Genomic DNA, 17,343 nt, shown 5'->3' on the forward strand with positions numbered 1-17,343 from the left:
AAAATCAGCACTAATACAGTCATTAATAAATCATTTTACATCCTACTTCAGTAATGCACACATAGCAAAAGGTGCCACTACCCTGCTGTGGTGACTGGGACATATTGCATTACTAAAGATAGATACTTAATTTGCCTTATAGACTGCAAGTTGTAAAGTGTTTTTTGTATATTTTTATAACCATATTAAACAATGCATCCTGTATCTGTTCAGTAATTTTGTGCTCACAATGGAGTTGGAAGGCTATCAGACGAGCAAAGACTAAACATTATTCTTACTCACACTTTCAAAATTATGATGAACTTAATATTATGTTAGTGATTTCTAGCCAATATTACTTTAATTTGCTTTTGTTCCAGTTAGAAACACTGAGATGAGACTGGGTTACCATCTTATATTTCTTTTCCTTGGAATTACTTTCTGACTTTTCTTTCCTCTTATTTTCCACTTATTGTGTTGTCTTATTCTGTATGAATTGCAGGGGGATTTTTCACTGTGTGATACCTTAAACCTCTTGTATCAGAGGCAACATAGGATATATGCAAATTACCCTGAGGATATCAGGTGTTTAGCTAAATGGCAATTCTGAATGTCCATGAGTTTTTCTTTTACTTTTAAGTCTATTTATGGACAGTTTCAGGCCAATAAAGCCAAACCCTTTAGCTGTGGACATGCATGTTTCTGCCTTCTTATAGCATCATCAACACAACATAAGAGGAATGTTTGACTTTTGGAAACACAGGGTTGTCATACCCTATTGATATCCATAAACATTAGGGTGTCTACAAAATATCCCAACTAACAAACTAAAACAATGAGTAAAAATGTCACACAGGAAAAACAATTGGTTAAAAAACACAATAAGAAAAATTTAGCATTCCACTGTGTGATACCTTAAACCTCTTGTATCAGAGGGAACATAGGATATATGAAATCACCCTTTAAGGATACAAGGTGTTTCATCTAAATGGCAATTCTGAATGTCCGTGACTTTTTCTTTTACTTTTAAGTCTATTTATGGACAATTTCAGGCCAATAAAGCCAAACCCTCTAGCTGTGGGCATGTATGTTTCTGCCTTCTTATGGCATCATCAGCACATCAAAAGAGGAATGCTTGACTTTTGGAAACACAGGGTTGTTGTACCAACTGATATCCATAAACATTAGGGTGTCTACAAAATATCCCAACTAGCAAACTAAAACAATGAGTAAAAAGGTTATACAGGAAAACCAATTGGTTAAAAAACACAAAAAGAAAAATCTAGCAAAGCTAGACTTTCCACTGTGTTCCTCTTGTGTTTTTTAACCAATTGGTTTTCTTGTGTGACCATTTTACTCATTGTTTTAAATTGTAGGGGGATTGCAATCTTTGGAATATTCTTTGACTGGACAAGTCTTGGCACATTATTTAACTGGTTATATAACTTGTTATTTGGCATTTGTTGAGCTACTGTTTTCAGACCTAGTGATTTGCCTGTTTGTTTGTTTGTTTGTTTGTTTGTTTGTTTGTTTGTTTGTTTGTTTGTTTGTTTGTTTGTTTGTTTGTTTGGGTTCCATTTCCATTTCTCAATTTGTGTGTGTATGTGTTCAGCTTACAGTAAAGGATACTAAAGGGATTTGGTAGTTTTAGCATTTGAGCTGCTTATAATGGTCCACAAAATTAGCTGGAGTGATTGTTTTAATCTTGTTGATGAAATATTTTAACATTGCTTGGATATGAAACTCAGAAGTATCATAAACTTAACATCAGAATCAGGCTAAGCTATTGAATTAATTTTAACCGAGTCTTGTTTTCACCTCAGCTTTTTCATATAGTTATTGAGTTTTGTATTTTAATTTTGTATTATTCTTATATGTCAGCTCATTATTTTGTTATATATATTTATTATGATTAGTTTATTTTTCTGGAGCAGTTACCTTTGAATTAAAACATCTTTGCTACATTTATAGTGTTTTATGTTTATTCAGTTTTGCACTTTGATCAAGATAACTTTGAAAAGTGCTTTAGGATTTAATGTTTAAATAGCCCATTGGTTGTTTAAGTGGTGGAGAAGTGATGAGAGCTGAATTTCACAGCAGAAAAGCCAAACATTTTAATCAAGGCCTGTATTTTGCAAAAGGACAACATTTATTCTGGAAAGACCTCAGTACAATGAAGTTGACTGTTATATGGACACCGTAGATGCAATATATGTGACAGGAGAGTATAATCATATACTCCATAAGTGCAGAAAGGTGATATTTTCATCAACATACTCAGAAGATTCAGAATGACATCACTATATCTGTGGAATATGTCCCTACAGTCAAATGTGATATATTGGCACACATAACTGTTCTCTGTAAATAAAGATCATACACTCTTATGTAGTTCACCCATAACATTTTTGACTTGTCTGATATGAATGCAAACTGCATAGTCATGTGATATGAGTGAATGTGATGGTCTTTGGATCCATCTTGCAACCAAAACCTTGCAGTAATGCCAACAGTAACAGTGCAAGAGCAATATGCATACGATATGGTGTTGTCTACATGGCAAAGACTGTCATATAAAACTCAATTGTACACTCTATCCATTACTTCTGCATGGGACACTTGCACTGCAAACCTTTGTTATCTGGGTATGATATAACTATATCCGTATTGCCCTATGAATTCTTGTAAGCAGTCTGTGCATTCTACCATTGTCCATTAATTCTACATTGGACACTTGCAGTGCAAACCTTTATTATGTGGGTGTGATATAAATATATCTGTATTGTCCTATATCTTCTTGTAAGCAGTCTGTGCATTCTACCATTTTACCTCAACTTTCTTTCAAATTGCAGGAGGACAAAGAAACAAACACCACAGTATTGTGCCACTGCAGTTAGCCAGGTTTGTAGCCAAAACATTACAAATGTGATAATGATACACAGATGATGCTGTCATGGAGTGCCTCCCATAATAAAATACTGTTAAGTCCATACCGGGTGAGATAGTACAGATGCTACTTCACTTTACTGCCATATCACAAAAGTTGAGAAGTAGTCTGTGTGCATCATTTTTGTGGAGCCTGGGTCACGTCACACTAAGACATTATAGGTTCATAGGTTCATAGGTGTGTACTAGGCTAATGGCCCTGGAGCCTTTACAAGCCTAGCCCATAGGATTACCCTGGCATCATGCCACCCGTTAAACATTTCCTGAACTAAATGATGCCATGTCCAGTGAATGTCTGAATCTGTAATGTTTCCATATCAGCAAGACTGCTAGTAGGACAGTGGTGCTCTTCTCATAAGCAGGACTAAAGTCAGTTACTGCAGATACCCCCCCCCCCGCCTTTGGGACTACAATATGCAATACAGTTTACATGCAAATTAGAGCAAAATTAGTGTCATTGTGTGCCCTGTGTCTGCACTTGTCCACATTGCTGACAGACAGAAGTTAAGGACACATTACATGACACAATACTTTTGTGGATTCACAATCAGTGTAGGTAGAACTGAAGGTGGCTCTACCCATTTACTGGATGCATGGAAATCCCTTACTTCCAATGATAAACTGACTGTGAAACAGACATGCACCGATCATGCAGCACTGCATGCAAGCTGGTGGCAGATGGTCACAGCAGCACCACTACTGCAATGTGTGAATGGAGACAGTGAACTGGTGCAGCCATCTGGCTCCTTCCATGTATGTGCACAATGCCTGACATGTACGTGCACAATGTCTGAGGGCACTTATTATATCTGTCTAGCCCTTGCAGTTAATTTCATTGAAAAGAGGAGTGTAATTCATATTCCAGCTGTGTGCTGTACTTTCAAGGTATGCTCACTGTATCGGCACTAGCATCCCTACCAATGTACAGATAGGGAATTTTCATTGCTGAAAACTGAAGGTGAAGCAGGCCACACTATTTCAGTAAACTTAATGGCATTACAGGGGCACTACCATCCACTTACACTGTCCCTGATGTGACTATAAGGAATAACTGCATTTTAAGAAGGAACACTCACTTCATTTGTATTGTATGATATAGGCTACAGTTTCTGTTCAGTTAATAATATGCTGTGCATTTCACATCTTTGCTTACTATATACTGCATTTTGAGTTTAGTGTGGCACATATCCCTGAAAATATATTTTATATCTCAAGCTGCCACTATAGTCCCTGTATTCAGGTGTTAGGACTAATTTAAATCGTCTTTTGAGAATCATTGGGTTGGGAGGGTGGCCTAATGGTTAAGGTGTTTGATTTACAAACACAAGGTGCAGGGTTTGAGTCTCACAAGGGAGAATTGGCTAGGCTTAAAATGGCTCGCAAGGGCAGTTAGCTTAGTACTAATCTATGAACCTATGAACAAGTACAGTTACATTGTGACAAATACTAACTGTGGCTTTCCTATACTGCATTAAGGTTTCAGATTTGGGTTCAGATGTTTACATATATCACTTATATTTTCTTTAGTCACAACAGGTAACGGATGTAAACAAATACTGTTGTGCTCAGCTATGCAAATCGCAGTAGTACATTTTAGGACATAGTGCTAAAGTACCTCAAAAAAAAAAATCTGACATGCCCTGGAAACAGCTGAGGAGCTCCCACACTGATATATCTTCCATGTGAACTCTGCTTTGTAGAAAAAGCTTTCAAGTTTCAGAATGTGTGAATGTCAACAAGGTCCATGTGCCATAGATGTTTGTTCAGGTGGGTCAATCATCACCTGGAAGAAAATTTCTAAACTCCCACAGCAGGACTATATCAACTGATATTTATAGCTTAGTCCGAAGGTGAACACAATTAACTATGTCACTGCCATCCATTTGTATCAGTTACTTGCTGACAAAGTAGCACTTGCCTTACATCAGCACTCACAGAATGTTATTATAAAAGAGCCTGTGAATTAGCAACAGTATCTGTAGCAGATTTGATAATAGTACTTGGTGAAATAGAGTATCTGGTTACAAAAATACATTATCAAATTTCATTTCAGATTTGTTCGATTCTCGGCTGGAGTGCCTTCTGTGTGGAGTCTGTATGTCCTCCCTGCGGTCGAGTGGCATTCAAAAGACATGCGTGAATGGGCATGCCTTCGCTGAAGGTTGGGCATCGGGCTGGCAACTCGTCACCATAATAATGTACTGCCAATCATTAGCAGACTGGAGTTCAGCTGTGGCGACCCCTAACTGGGAAAAGCCGAAAAGACAAACATTTCAGATTATATTTTACCCATATTCATTGGTTGCTGTCACAGGCAAATGTACAGATAAAAGATGCATAAGAGTTTGGTTAAGCAGGATGTGGTTTGAATCTCACAACCACCATTTGTTAAACTGTATGACACCAAAAAAGTTTATAATATAAGAAGAAAATGCATCAGTGATAAGAGGAAACTAAAATAATAATAATAATAAAAACTAATCATGATTAGGTAATGCTGACATATATTTAATCAAAACAGAGAGTACTGGGCTATGGTGTTAGCATATTTATTTACTATCTTCCTTGTCTGTACTGAACTTTGTTCTTTATTCTACACTTTTCAAAGACATGCAGAGTGAAACAAAAGTCCCTTTTGCCCCACACCACCTAGAGATACAATGCATAGCAACAAACAGTTTTAATTATGTAACCTTCTATTATCTGAAAAAGTTTTAACACAAATGATGCTAAAAGTGGTAATAAATTAAAAGAGATGTGTGGTATGAAAAATTATGCTCACTCATACTCAGACATAAATTGGAAATTGCAGATACTGATTTTATGGAAAGGGAGTTACTAGTGAAAGCACCAGAGAACTACCCTTTCTTCTCTTTTGTAGCTGTTGTATCTTTCGGCTTTTCCCAGTTAGGGGTCGCCACAGTGGAACTCCGGTCTGCTAGTGATTGGCAGCAGATTTTTACGTACCGAGTTGCCAGCCCTGACGTACAACCTTCAACAAAGGTACACCCATTCACGCATGTCTCCACACAGAAGACACTTTAGCTGAGAATCGAACAGGACAACATCTTACTGTTAGGCGACAACGCTACCGCAGCACCACCACTGCAGTATGGTTGTTATATTCTAAAATCCTATTTAAGTACACATTATGCATAGGAAGTATCACAAAAATAGGAGAAACAGATGAGGAAGTCAATTTGCCAGAAGCTGGTGAGCATTTTCCAAACATTAAACTTTGAACTAAGACCAATATGATAGACATATGACACTGGCACTGCAGATGGGAAAACAAAACACAGAATGAGCGACCTGAGTTTACTTGCATTTTCTGAAATTAAGATGGAAAAAGAGCCTTTTGTATGAGGGATGAGAAGGTCATTGTATTGTTACTGTATTGCCATAAGTAGTGGATGATGATCTGCAAAGACATAATAATGCAAAGTCTGTAGTTTGAAACCAAGATGGGGAAGTATGATCTCTAGGCTAGGATACAAAAGGTATTACATGAATAATGAAGATGGATAATTGATGAGACATTGAAATTCTGTACTTTAATAACTTTCAGCCATGGTACAAAATGCATCTAAAGGGGACCCTGATGACACAGTAACACCATTTGCAAAGATAGTTCAAATAATCACATACAAAGATGCTATAAGTAATTGAATTAATATTTTCTGAACTTTTTATAAATGTGAAGTTGAACAGGTACCAGAGAGCAACTTTACTGGAAAAACAATAATGAAAGAATGCATAGGTTTTATGCCATGGCACAAGCCTGCACATCTGAACATTGAATGTATCTGTGACATAGTTTTAAGGAAGTCTAATGGACATAGAATATTCCAGGAATCATAGCAAAAAAAAAAAAACAACATCAAATGTTTGACTAGCCTGAATACAAATGTTACACAATAAATCCATGTAATTTATTGCAATTATCTTTAGATCTGAAATCATGCTTAAGGGGAATTTAATAAACCCTACACGTTTCTTTTTGGGTGTACACATCACACCACAATGCGTACACTGGTGCGAACAATTTAAGCTTCAGTAAGCCTCACTTAGTGGTGTGCAAATTCGTGCAAACAGGGAAAGCTCCATGTAATGCAAATTCCTGCTTAAACTGGTGAATTTCATGCAAATTAGGCAGGGGAAGCAAACAATGAGAAAATCATCCCATGTCTGCGTCCGTAGTGTACAAGGAAATTTTCTGAGTACAGGACCCTACACAGACAGTAGGGGATGAAAATGTCCCAAAATACAGACATAACTCCCCTGAAAAATGTATATCAGAATGACAACTGGGGAAAAATCCATTGTGGCAGTGAAAAAAGGCAAGGGGAAGTGCATAATCATTAATAATTTTTTTTTAATAATCTGTACGGGAGCCCATCCCATTGGAGATTAAGGTATGTGTATCTCTTAGGATACCAGCTACAGGTACATTTCAAAGACCAGCTGGGAGCATGATGGGGGTGCCACAGGCATCTCCATCCAGGATACTACATCAATTTCTGGATGCTATGCTGCAACATACTAGTGAGCACATATATTTTCCCCTTGACCCTGAGGTGAGGGCCACCAGTATGCAACACTTCTACTGTGTAACACACTACCCTGAAGGAATGGGCGCTATAGATTGCACTCATGTACACATCAAAGCTCTACCTGGTGAGCAGGGTAGAATCTGTGTTAACTGCAAGGGATACCACTTCATCATCTGCCAAGTTGTGTGCAATGCCCAGGGGATTATCCTGAATATGTGTGCTGGCAGCCCTGGCAGTTATCATGACTCCCATATCTGGCAGGCATCACAGCTGTACCAGATGTTTGCTAGAGAGGACACCCCACACAGCCATTTACTGGGGGATGCTGGCTTCGCCATGGAGCTATGGTTGATGACACCCATCAAAAATGCACACACACCTACTGAAGTACACCATAATGAAGCACACTCACAAACTAAGAACATCATAGAGCATGTGTTTGGACTTCTGAAGTCACGGTTCCAGTGCCTAGATATATCTGGTGGAGCCCTGCCGTACTCTCCAGCCACATGTGCACATATGTTCACAGTATGTGCCATGCTATACAATATGATTCTGTGGAAACAGCTGTATCAGGATCAGCAAAGGGAAGGGATACACAATACCACACCAGTGCCTAGGTCACCACACTCACAGGAGGACTCGGAGGATTAACCTCATGCTCATGTCTCTGTAGACAGATGTAGGCGTGCTCAGTATGCCCTGGCATTGGCTAAGAGACAATGCATAGCACATTCACTGACAACCTAGGGACCTAAGGACTGACACCTTACTCCTACTCACATACATATATTAAACTTGATGCCAGGCAACCCATATAATGTATAGCTATCTATGTATTGGCTATGTACTGCTCGCATCACACAGAGTCAGCTCTGCACTACAGGTCTGTCAAGTGCTGCATTCACAAGGTAAGTCTCTAACCTACACAATACTTGTAAGGATTACTATGCTATGGTATTGTAGGTATGGATCTGCTACATTTATGCAAGTAAATATAGTGGGCTTTTTTGACAGATGTAACATCCACATGGGGCTACAGTTACCCAGTCCACTGTCATGTGTCCTTAATATTCACTAGGCCTCATGCATTGATTATTCTATATCAGTCAAATGAGATGTTACACAGTGGGATTACATGGTATTTGCACTACTGTGTATCCCAGCAGAACATGTGGTAATGTTCTCCCACCTCCCAAACACAGCAATGTTCCCATATAACTGCTTTAGCAATAACTCATCAATAGTATATAAGCAGTCCAGGCATTCTCAGGGCAGTTACAAAGAAATGAAGCATGCATTGAATGTCTCGTTTAACACAGGAATAACAATGTACATATTTATGCTGTTGATTTTGTGGGGAATGACTCCGCTCTGTCTGGCAGCTTGTGTGGCTCAGTGGACTAGGGAAGTTAACATTGGTGATGGTTCTACCCTGGAAGTATCCTCATCTTTTGAATGGGAGTTATTTATTATGTTGGTGATATTACAGAGTGTCAGTCTGTGTGTGGTGTAACATTATTAACCTCTGTCACATATAAGTTACATCAGACAGCTGAAGAATGCCATGGATAATTTGAGTGAAGTGCAGTACTGTGGAAACAGGGACAGATGTCATTGTCTGTAATACACAAAATCCCAGACTGGAGCACAGGTAGGTGTGGGTTGGAGTCAGTTTGTAAGTACTGACAATCCCACTGGGCATGATCATAGAGCACAAATCTTTTGCTGCTTGTTCAAAATGGCCTATTATGTATAGATATGTCTATATATGGATCTACAAGAGATTACCGAATTCTCAGTAGACCGACATACAAATCACTGAGCCAAAAGGCACAAAGTTTCACATCAGCGAAACTTTACAATACCAATGTCAAAATTCCTGACAGTCCAAACTGAGCGGAACAGAAAATCCGCTCTTGTGCACATTGCAGTGCTATCTTGGAGATGGTATCTTTAAGGAGCAGGGGATTTGGGGGTGTAGCCCCTCCCCCTGCAAAAACATTAATAGTGCAGGTTTTTTTCTTCATGTTTGTTATGAATATTCATGACGGTGCTATGGAGACTATCATGAATATTTAGTGGTTACTGCTAAGGGTTTAGGTTTATTAGTTGGTGGGCGGGGTGTCGGTGAGGAAAGTAGGTAGTTTTATTTGGAATGGTTTTCTTTTTATTTATATGGTGTTTGTGTGTGTTGTTTTTGCTATGTTGTAGGGAGGTCAGTCAGGATTTTGTAGTGTCGGTGTTCTGTGCATCGGTATTGTGAAGTTTCACTGATGTGAAACTTCGTGCTTTTCGGCTCGGTGATTTGAATGTTGGTCTACTGCAATTTCAAGTAATCTCAAGTAGACCCCTATATATGCATACATATATATGTATGCATGCGTATCTGTCTGTCAGTATCTCCCTCTCTCATAGTATATATATCTCCATGTATATACAAATAGAGATATACCTATATATATATATATATATATATATATATATATATATATATATATATAAAATCTCAGTCTCTTCCCATATATCTACATAACACACACACACACATCCATATATATGCACACACACATATATATATATATATATATATATATATATATATATATATATATATATATCCATATCATACACACAAACTGCATTTATTTATATATATATATATATATATATATATATATATATATATGTATTATGTATATATATATATATATATATATATATATATATATATATATATATATATATATATACATCCCTGTTATATACATGAATATGTGTGTGGATATCTGTATTGTCCTACATACCCTGCTAATGATAAGTAAAGTTGCAGTATCACATATCTATAATGTTGCTCAAAGGTTCCAAAGTAAGGGCTCAACAGTGCACAATGCACTTACCTACAGACACCTGTGTCTGCTGGATGTCACCACACATGCACCGACAGGTGAGCAGGTGGTGTAATGTATACTGTTCTTTACACACGTATAGACAGTGCACATTGTTCTTCCCACAGGCTTGCCCATCCAAATGCAAACAGCCACATATGGTCAAAATGGTAACTGCAGCCACATATCTAGGATAAATAACAGTTACCTGACTGATAGGCTATTGGATGCAGATAACAGCACAAAGCAATACCACTCTGCAGGCCACAGATGCTATTCAACACAATCCTAGTCTGTGTAATTCAGGAGTTTGCCTGCAGTCATACACCAAACAGATATCAGCTGTGGCTTGCGTGATAAGTACTGCGTTGTATAGTGTCTAAGACTAAATAGGTAGGGGTTCTAATCTCACTCCAGGCCCCCTTAGTGTGTGTGTGTGTGTGTGTGTGTGTGTGTGTGTGTGTGTGTGTGTGTGTGTGTGTGTGTGTGTGTGTATGTGCCCACCTGCAAAACAACAGAGAATCCCTCATTGACTATCAACATGCAATGGTTCTGCACTTTTTGGCCTTGTAAGTTGCTGCCAGCTTCCAGACTGCCCTGTGCTACTAGACCTGCTGATGTCATCTACCATAACACTACCATCTGACATTATAATGTCAGACTTAAGCGGTGATGCATGCAATAAGCACTGTGATCTATAGTGTGTAAGACTAGACAGACAGGGTTTATAATCTTATTCCAAGCCAGTGTGTGTGTGTGTGTGTGTGTGTGTATTTCCCTGCAAAACAACTGAGAATCTGTCATTGACTATTAACCTGTAATGCTTGTGTACATTTTTTGGCCCTGTAAACTGCTGCCGGCTTCCAGACTTTTCTCTGCTACAAGGCTTGCTGTTGTCATCTACCTTAAGGGTACCATCTGCCATTCCAATGTTGAACTTTAGCCATGGCACTTGCGATAAGTACTGTGATCTATAGTGTATCAGACTAGATAGGTAGGCATCCTAATCTCACTCCAAGACATTTGGTGTGTACGTGTATCTTCATATGACATAAATATGATCACCTCAGTAACTGAAAAAGAAGTAGGATTTTGCAGTATTTTGGTTGTCGCAGGTGATATGGACCTCCAAATGCCTGACCACAACTAGGTCTGCTGATGTCATCAAGCATAAGATGTCCTACAGAGATAGTAATGCTAAACTTGAGGTGTAGCTCATGTGTCACATGCTGTGATCTTTAGTGTGTACCATTAGATAGAGAAGTTTTCTAATCTAGTTGCAGCCAAAATGCAGTGTCTGTATGTGTGTGCATGTGCTGTGTCATGTCCTGTAAACAGTAATTGGAAGTTGTACTATCCTCAATGTAGCCAGGTATTTGTGTGTGGCCATTAGAGGATTTTACATCAACTTCTAAAATCATAGGATCTTTGAACTTTAGTTGCATAATGGCCCTACAGCCCTCACAATCCAAGCCAAAATTATACCCTTATTTACATTATCAGCACATGTTGGCCCTGTCCACCAGGGACACAGGCAGAAGCCCTGTGGTGAAATGGCGGTCACCCAGGCAACCATACAGATGGCATTTGATGAGGTCCACTGAGGTGCTCTGTTTGCCATTAGGCAGGGTTCTGTATCAAACGTGTGTTAAAGGCTGCTGCACAGATCCCTCCCACCATCATGTATTACTAATGTCCACATACCAGGTTAATGTCCTTAGAGTGAGTAATCCATGTACCATGCCACCTACAGATATGCAGCATTTCCAGTCAAGAAGGGTCACACACTGTCTTGTATGCAAGGCAGAGATCACCTCTGAGTAGTCTACATGATACAGGCTGCAGTGACACTGACTCCAGATGATCCCCATTGAACAGATACTGAAGACGTGAAGTTCCCTTGTGAGGGACCATTGTGTTGTGTGCCATTGCCAGTAGTGTTTGGAAAAGTACATTACCAAATGGCCATTGCACTCAAATATTGGCATGCTGATGGAACAGTACATGGGGGTTATGAGTATGTCAACTTTGGGCAGCTGTGCCTTAGTTATGACATATCATTCCCATCTTACTACTGGGGAGACACGGTGATCTAAGGTACATTAGGTGTAAACCTGTGTGGCCAGGCCTGTGTGGCCAGGTCTATCACCCCTGAGTATGTACATCACATGTTGCTACTGATGTGCTGATTACTAGGAACATAGATGGTACTGATGAGAATGATGCTACACATGTAGTTGCTTGGAGTGTATGAGCATTAGTATGTCATCCGCATTTGTTCATTAATACCCTCTTGTAGGATATTGACATACCACACAGAGTCTATGACCATTCACAGTTTGCAGGCATCAGCCAATGTTGTCAGCTATACACATGCAGTATTCACCTGTATTGTGGTCAAATGGATTTCAGGCAGTAGAGGACCCAGGACTGAACCCTGTTGAACACATTTGCATAGATATCAGCTATTGGAGGTGGATTTTCCTATTCTGAATATGTGTGCCATCACTGAGCCACTTAGTGACCCCTATGGTGATATTACTGTGGATGAATAAGTGAATGCTTTCGTCAATGATGCCTGAGTGGGCAATAGACTCCCATGGCTTGGCTAACTCCAAGGAGTTGTATGTCCTGATATCCCCTCACCCAGGTCCTTGGTGACTGCCTCAGACATGTCCTCCATGTCTAACGGCCATGATCCCCCCATCACACATTGAAACTGTATACGGTCAACTGTTTGTATATTATATATATGTTTAGTGATCAGCTATATGATGATGTGCCCCATGGGTGTACAGATATGGCTACACAGGCAAATAAGTGTATGATTTTCTAAGGTGTCTGTTAGATGGGAATGTGTCTGATAAGGAGCTGAATACATGCATGTGTATGTGTGATATGGGTGTGGGTGGCTAGCTGTGCATGTTGGCAAAATGTTCATTGCCATATGTACTGACTGCTGTGTGAGACATCATTGAATCAGGGGGTGAAATACAGTCACAGCTGTCACACGGTGTGTTTGTGTGGCATAGGTGTGCAGGGGTGGGGACACTTTCTGCATCTCATTAGCAGCCATTAATAGTGCCATTAGCAATATAGTCATGATTATGTGTACATCACTGCATGCCATCGCTAGGCAGTGTAATAGCAAATGGTGAAATGCAACATGTCACCTTTATGTAGGTCCTCTAAGGTGACACAGCACCTGACTGTGTGCCATACAATGCTTTCACAGCCACGTGGACCTTGGACTGACCATAATGCTGATATTAGGCTTGGTCCGAATAACATACCTACAAATGTGACACTGTGCAAGTCCAGCAAAGTTATTGTCATGCTGCTGGTACACCCGTGGGGTTAGCAGCCTGAAACATGGCCTTTGCTGACATTGCATTGGCCTTGCAAGTGTACAATGCCTGTCAAGAAACCAGACAGCAAACTGGTTGTTGTGTGACATGATGAGGGAAAAGTGTTCCAGGTGCATAAGTGTACAGTATGACATACCTAGGACATGTGGCAGATGGACACACTTTGGCCAAAGGTGGCCAGTCCTCTGCAGTAGGCCTCAGAGCCATGTCATTTAGGTATCCACCATTAATCTGTTGAAGGGCAAGATGCGTGAATTGCAGTGAATTTGTCACCTAACATGGATCACTGCCACTGTGTTGCTTGTTTCAGCAAGCTTGGACATCTATGTCACTGGACATTGCAAAATATATTGTGACACTGCAACTGTGCTCCTAATCACCATCTGGTCAGTTCCTTAGTTACATACCAGCAACCCCGGTACAGAAGGCATAATACATCCAAAAGCCAACTAATTGCACAGGTGGCTAATCAAGGCATCTACCTGGCAAGGGCATGTGATGCCTACAGAGCCTTTCATGCTGTGGGATAACTATGTGGATGAACGAACAGGCTGTGTTGTGCATCTTATCATGAGCTTCATAGTAATGTTTTGTATGTGATGGCAAAAAGAGTATTGGAGCATGGTATCCCATGAGAGTGTGGTTGTGGTGCAACCAGCATTAGTAGTAGCCAGGCATCAGCAGTGCAGGGGACTCCCCTGTTTTCTGCATTCTTCACAAGGTAATTCTTTCCATTCGGTACACACTACTTGAGTAGAGTCCATCTGTAGAATACCTATGTAAAGCCTCCAGCCTTACCTTCACAGGGTAAACATATTACCCCTCCCTCCATTGTTTGTCTGTGCTCTGTATAGACACCTTGGATTACTCATTTCTCGGAACATGATGGAAGTAAATGCAATACTTAGTTGCACAGAGGACAACTGGCATGCAGTGCCAAGCAGTGACCCCGGATCTCTCAGTCATCTGATATATAAAGCCATGAAAGGAGTTAGCATGGATATAATTCATAACAATGTTGTACACCTGCTGACACTGGATCATACAGAGTTTGTTTTGCTCAAGGGCAGATCATGCCTACCTACCCTAACCAGTGGACCTCATTGAGTGTTAAACTCTGCAATGGATGCGGGAAAATAATTCATGCCACTTGCCATGGCCTGGCAAGATTTTGACAATATTAGGCCAGCAGGCCTTCCTGAAAACTATGTAGGCTATTTACAAAGTGGTATGTCAGCTGGTGGACAGCCAAGTGTCTGATAGTCATAATTTGGGAAGATGGCATTGGGTAGACCTACGCTACAATGACTCCATTCACCAGTGGACTTTCCTCAGACATCATGAATGGAATACCCCTTCTAGACATTCCCTTCTCTGCAGTCATGGCCACTGTGAGCGACATCTGACTGACTATATTAGCAGGTGATTGCATATTAGGGGTTGTCACTGAATCCCACACAGAACCTACAGTTATCCAGGATGGCCTGAGGTGACCTGATTTTGACAGTGGCATATGAGTGTGTGCATGTCAAGCTCACTGCTAGCCTACATGTGTGTATGTTATACAGTTTTGAACCATACATGGTAGAGCTGACAGTTCACTCCTTCTGCCCACAAACATGGGAACTGGCTGTGGAAGGAGTTGCACTGGCACCTCCATGGCCAAGGTCAGACATGGTGCTATTACCTGACAGTGACTGCTGTCTGCTTTGACCATGTCCCCCATGGGTATGCCCAGGGCCACGCGCCCATGGCCTGCCATTTGATAGTCTGGGCAGCACACTTCACTCTAATGCACTGGATGTACTGCCATGACAGGAGTGTGATTGTGCATGACCACGTGGAATCTCAGCAGATGTAGATGATGACCTATGTCCACAAGGCTGAAGCTCAACTCCAACCAGACATCCCATCACAGACACCATGCGTTCCAAGACAGGTACTGTGTAATCTGTCTGGGACCAATCTTTCCACTGCATCAGTCAACCATCCCAAGGTATCAGCAACATGGTGGAGGCAGTCATGGATGTCAGACTGTGCTGCATCCATAACCCTGGGTATTCATCTGGAATTCCTTTAGGAATGTGCCTGTGCCTCCATGATGGCCCGAAACATGTGCTGCATGATCAGTGGTGAGATACTTGCAACTGCCTGTGTGGCACCTCACCAACTCTCTGGCTATAGCCAGTGTCTACACTCACTGGAGCCATAGTTGCCACAGTTTCCTGTTTAATGTCTCCATGCTCTGACTGTCCAGTATCTGTGGTTTCCTGGGATTGGGTATGTGCAGGCATACTGACTGTGTGCGGTGATAATGAGGGTAGAACAGGGCTGTAAACCTCTGGGACAGATTCAGCCCCTATAACCCCCAGCTGTGCCTCACATTGGCCACCAGAGTCTGAAGGGACATTGGTATCAGGTTGTGTAGGAGACAGAGACCAACCCCATCCTGGTCACCTGCAATAAGAAAGGGAAAAGCAGTACATTAATATCTGCATTATTATGTTCTGCATTACTATGTGGCAATATATGTAAAGCTGTATATACACTTTCACTATTACAGTCCTGTTTAACACCCAAGCTCATATATAAGGATATGAGGGCATTACTTTTCCCACAAACATCTGTAGTTAATTGTAAAGAAAACCTCTTTACACGGCAATCTTATCAGCAACAATGAGGTGCACTGCTGACATTTGTGAAAACTCTGCACAGTTGACACATATAGCAATCTGTAAAGTCCTGACAATGCTGTCTCATATATCAGTGTGTTCACACCTAAAAGGCATGGGTATGACTGTACAGTGTGTACAGTTAGAAAATATCTGTGCAATTTACAATCATGCTGACAGTACAGCAATCCGGGCAACAGGCCTGTGATGACACTTTAGAGATTACGGTGCTGTAAACCCACATCTATAACAAAACAGTGTTGTGCTTACCAGGAGCAGGACCACAACTTTGTCTGATACCTGATGGACATGTAAAAGGTTGAGGTAGAGTGGTTCTGAAATGCTAATTGCAGCCAACACAGCTGATTTGCACTATCATCAGCCAATGACATGCAACCATTGAACAAGATATAAGGCCTCCATGTAGATTAGAAGCCCTTTCTGATATGTCGTGCTTGACATTACAGGGGTGAGGAGCCTACTTCATTGCAGAGGGTAGGTCTGTAGCAGCTATTTTTACATAGAGATGTGTGTGTTATAGTCTGCAACTGCTGCTGCAGGTAATAGGCATAGGCAGAGAGTGTGAACACTTTGGAGGAAAACAAGCTGTAAGAGTAACTGTGGGAGCTGTGTCAGCCTTTTTGTAGAGACAGAGCCGGAGTAAGGATATCCATTCCACTACAATTAAGGTGTGTGTTTAAGGTAGGCATGTTGGGGGACGGTATCATTAACAGAGTACTAGGCAGCATGTGTGTCATGTCCTTGGGCAACATAGGGGATAAATTTAACATTATGTCCACCACTTGGGCAACTGTCAGGCCATGTATCACAGTTTGGTACTCATTTGGAATGTGTATGCTGGCAGTCCTTGTTACAAGCAGGAGCTTCATATGTGTATGTTAGTTGTGCAGCTACACTAATCTGCACTGTGAGTATG

Source organism: Protopterus annectens, chromosome 12.part0, assembly GCF_019279795.1.
Source record: "Protopterus annectens isolate FY-2018-M chromosome 12.part0, PAN1.0, whole genome shotgun sequence".
Taxonomy (NCBI): domain Eukaryota; kingdom Metazoa; phylum Chordata; order Ceratodontiformes; family Protopteridae; genus Protopterus; species Protopterus annectens.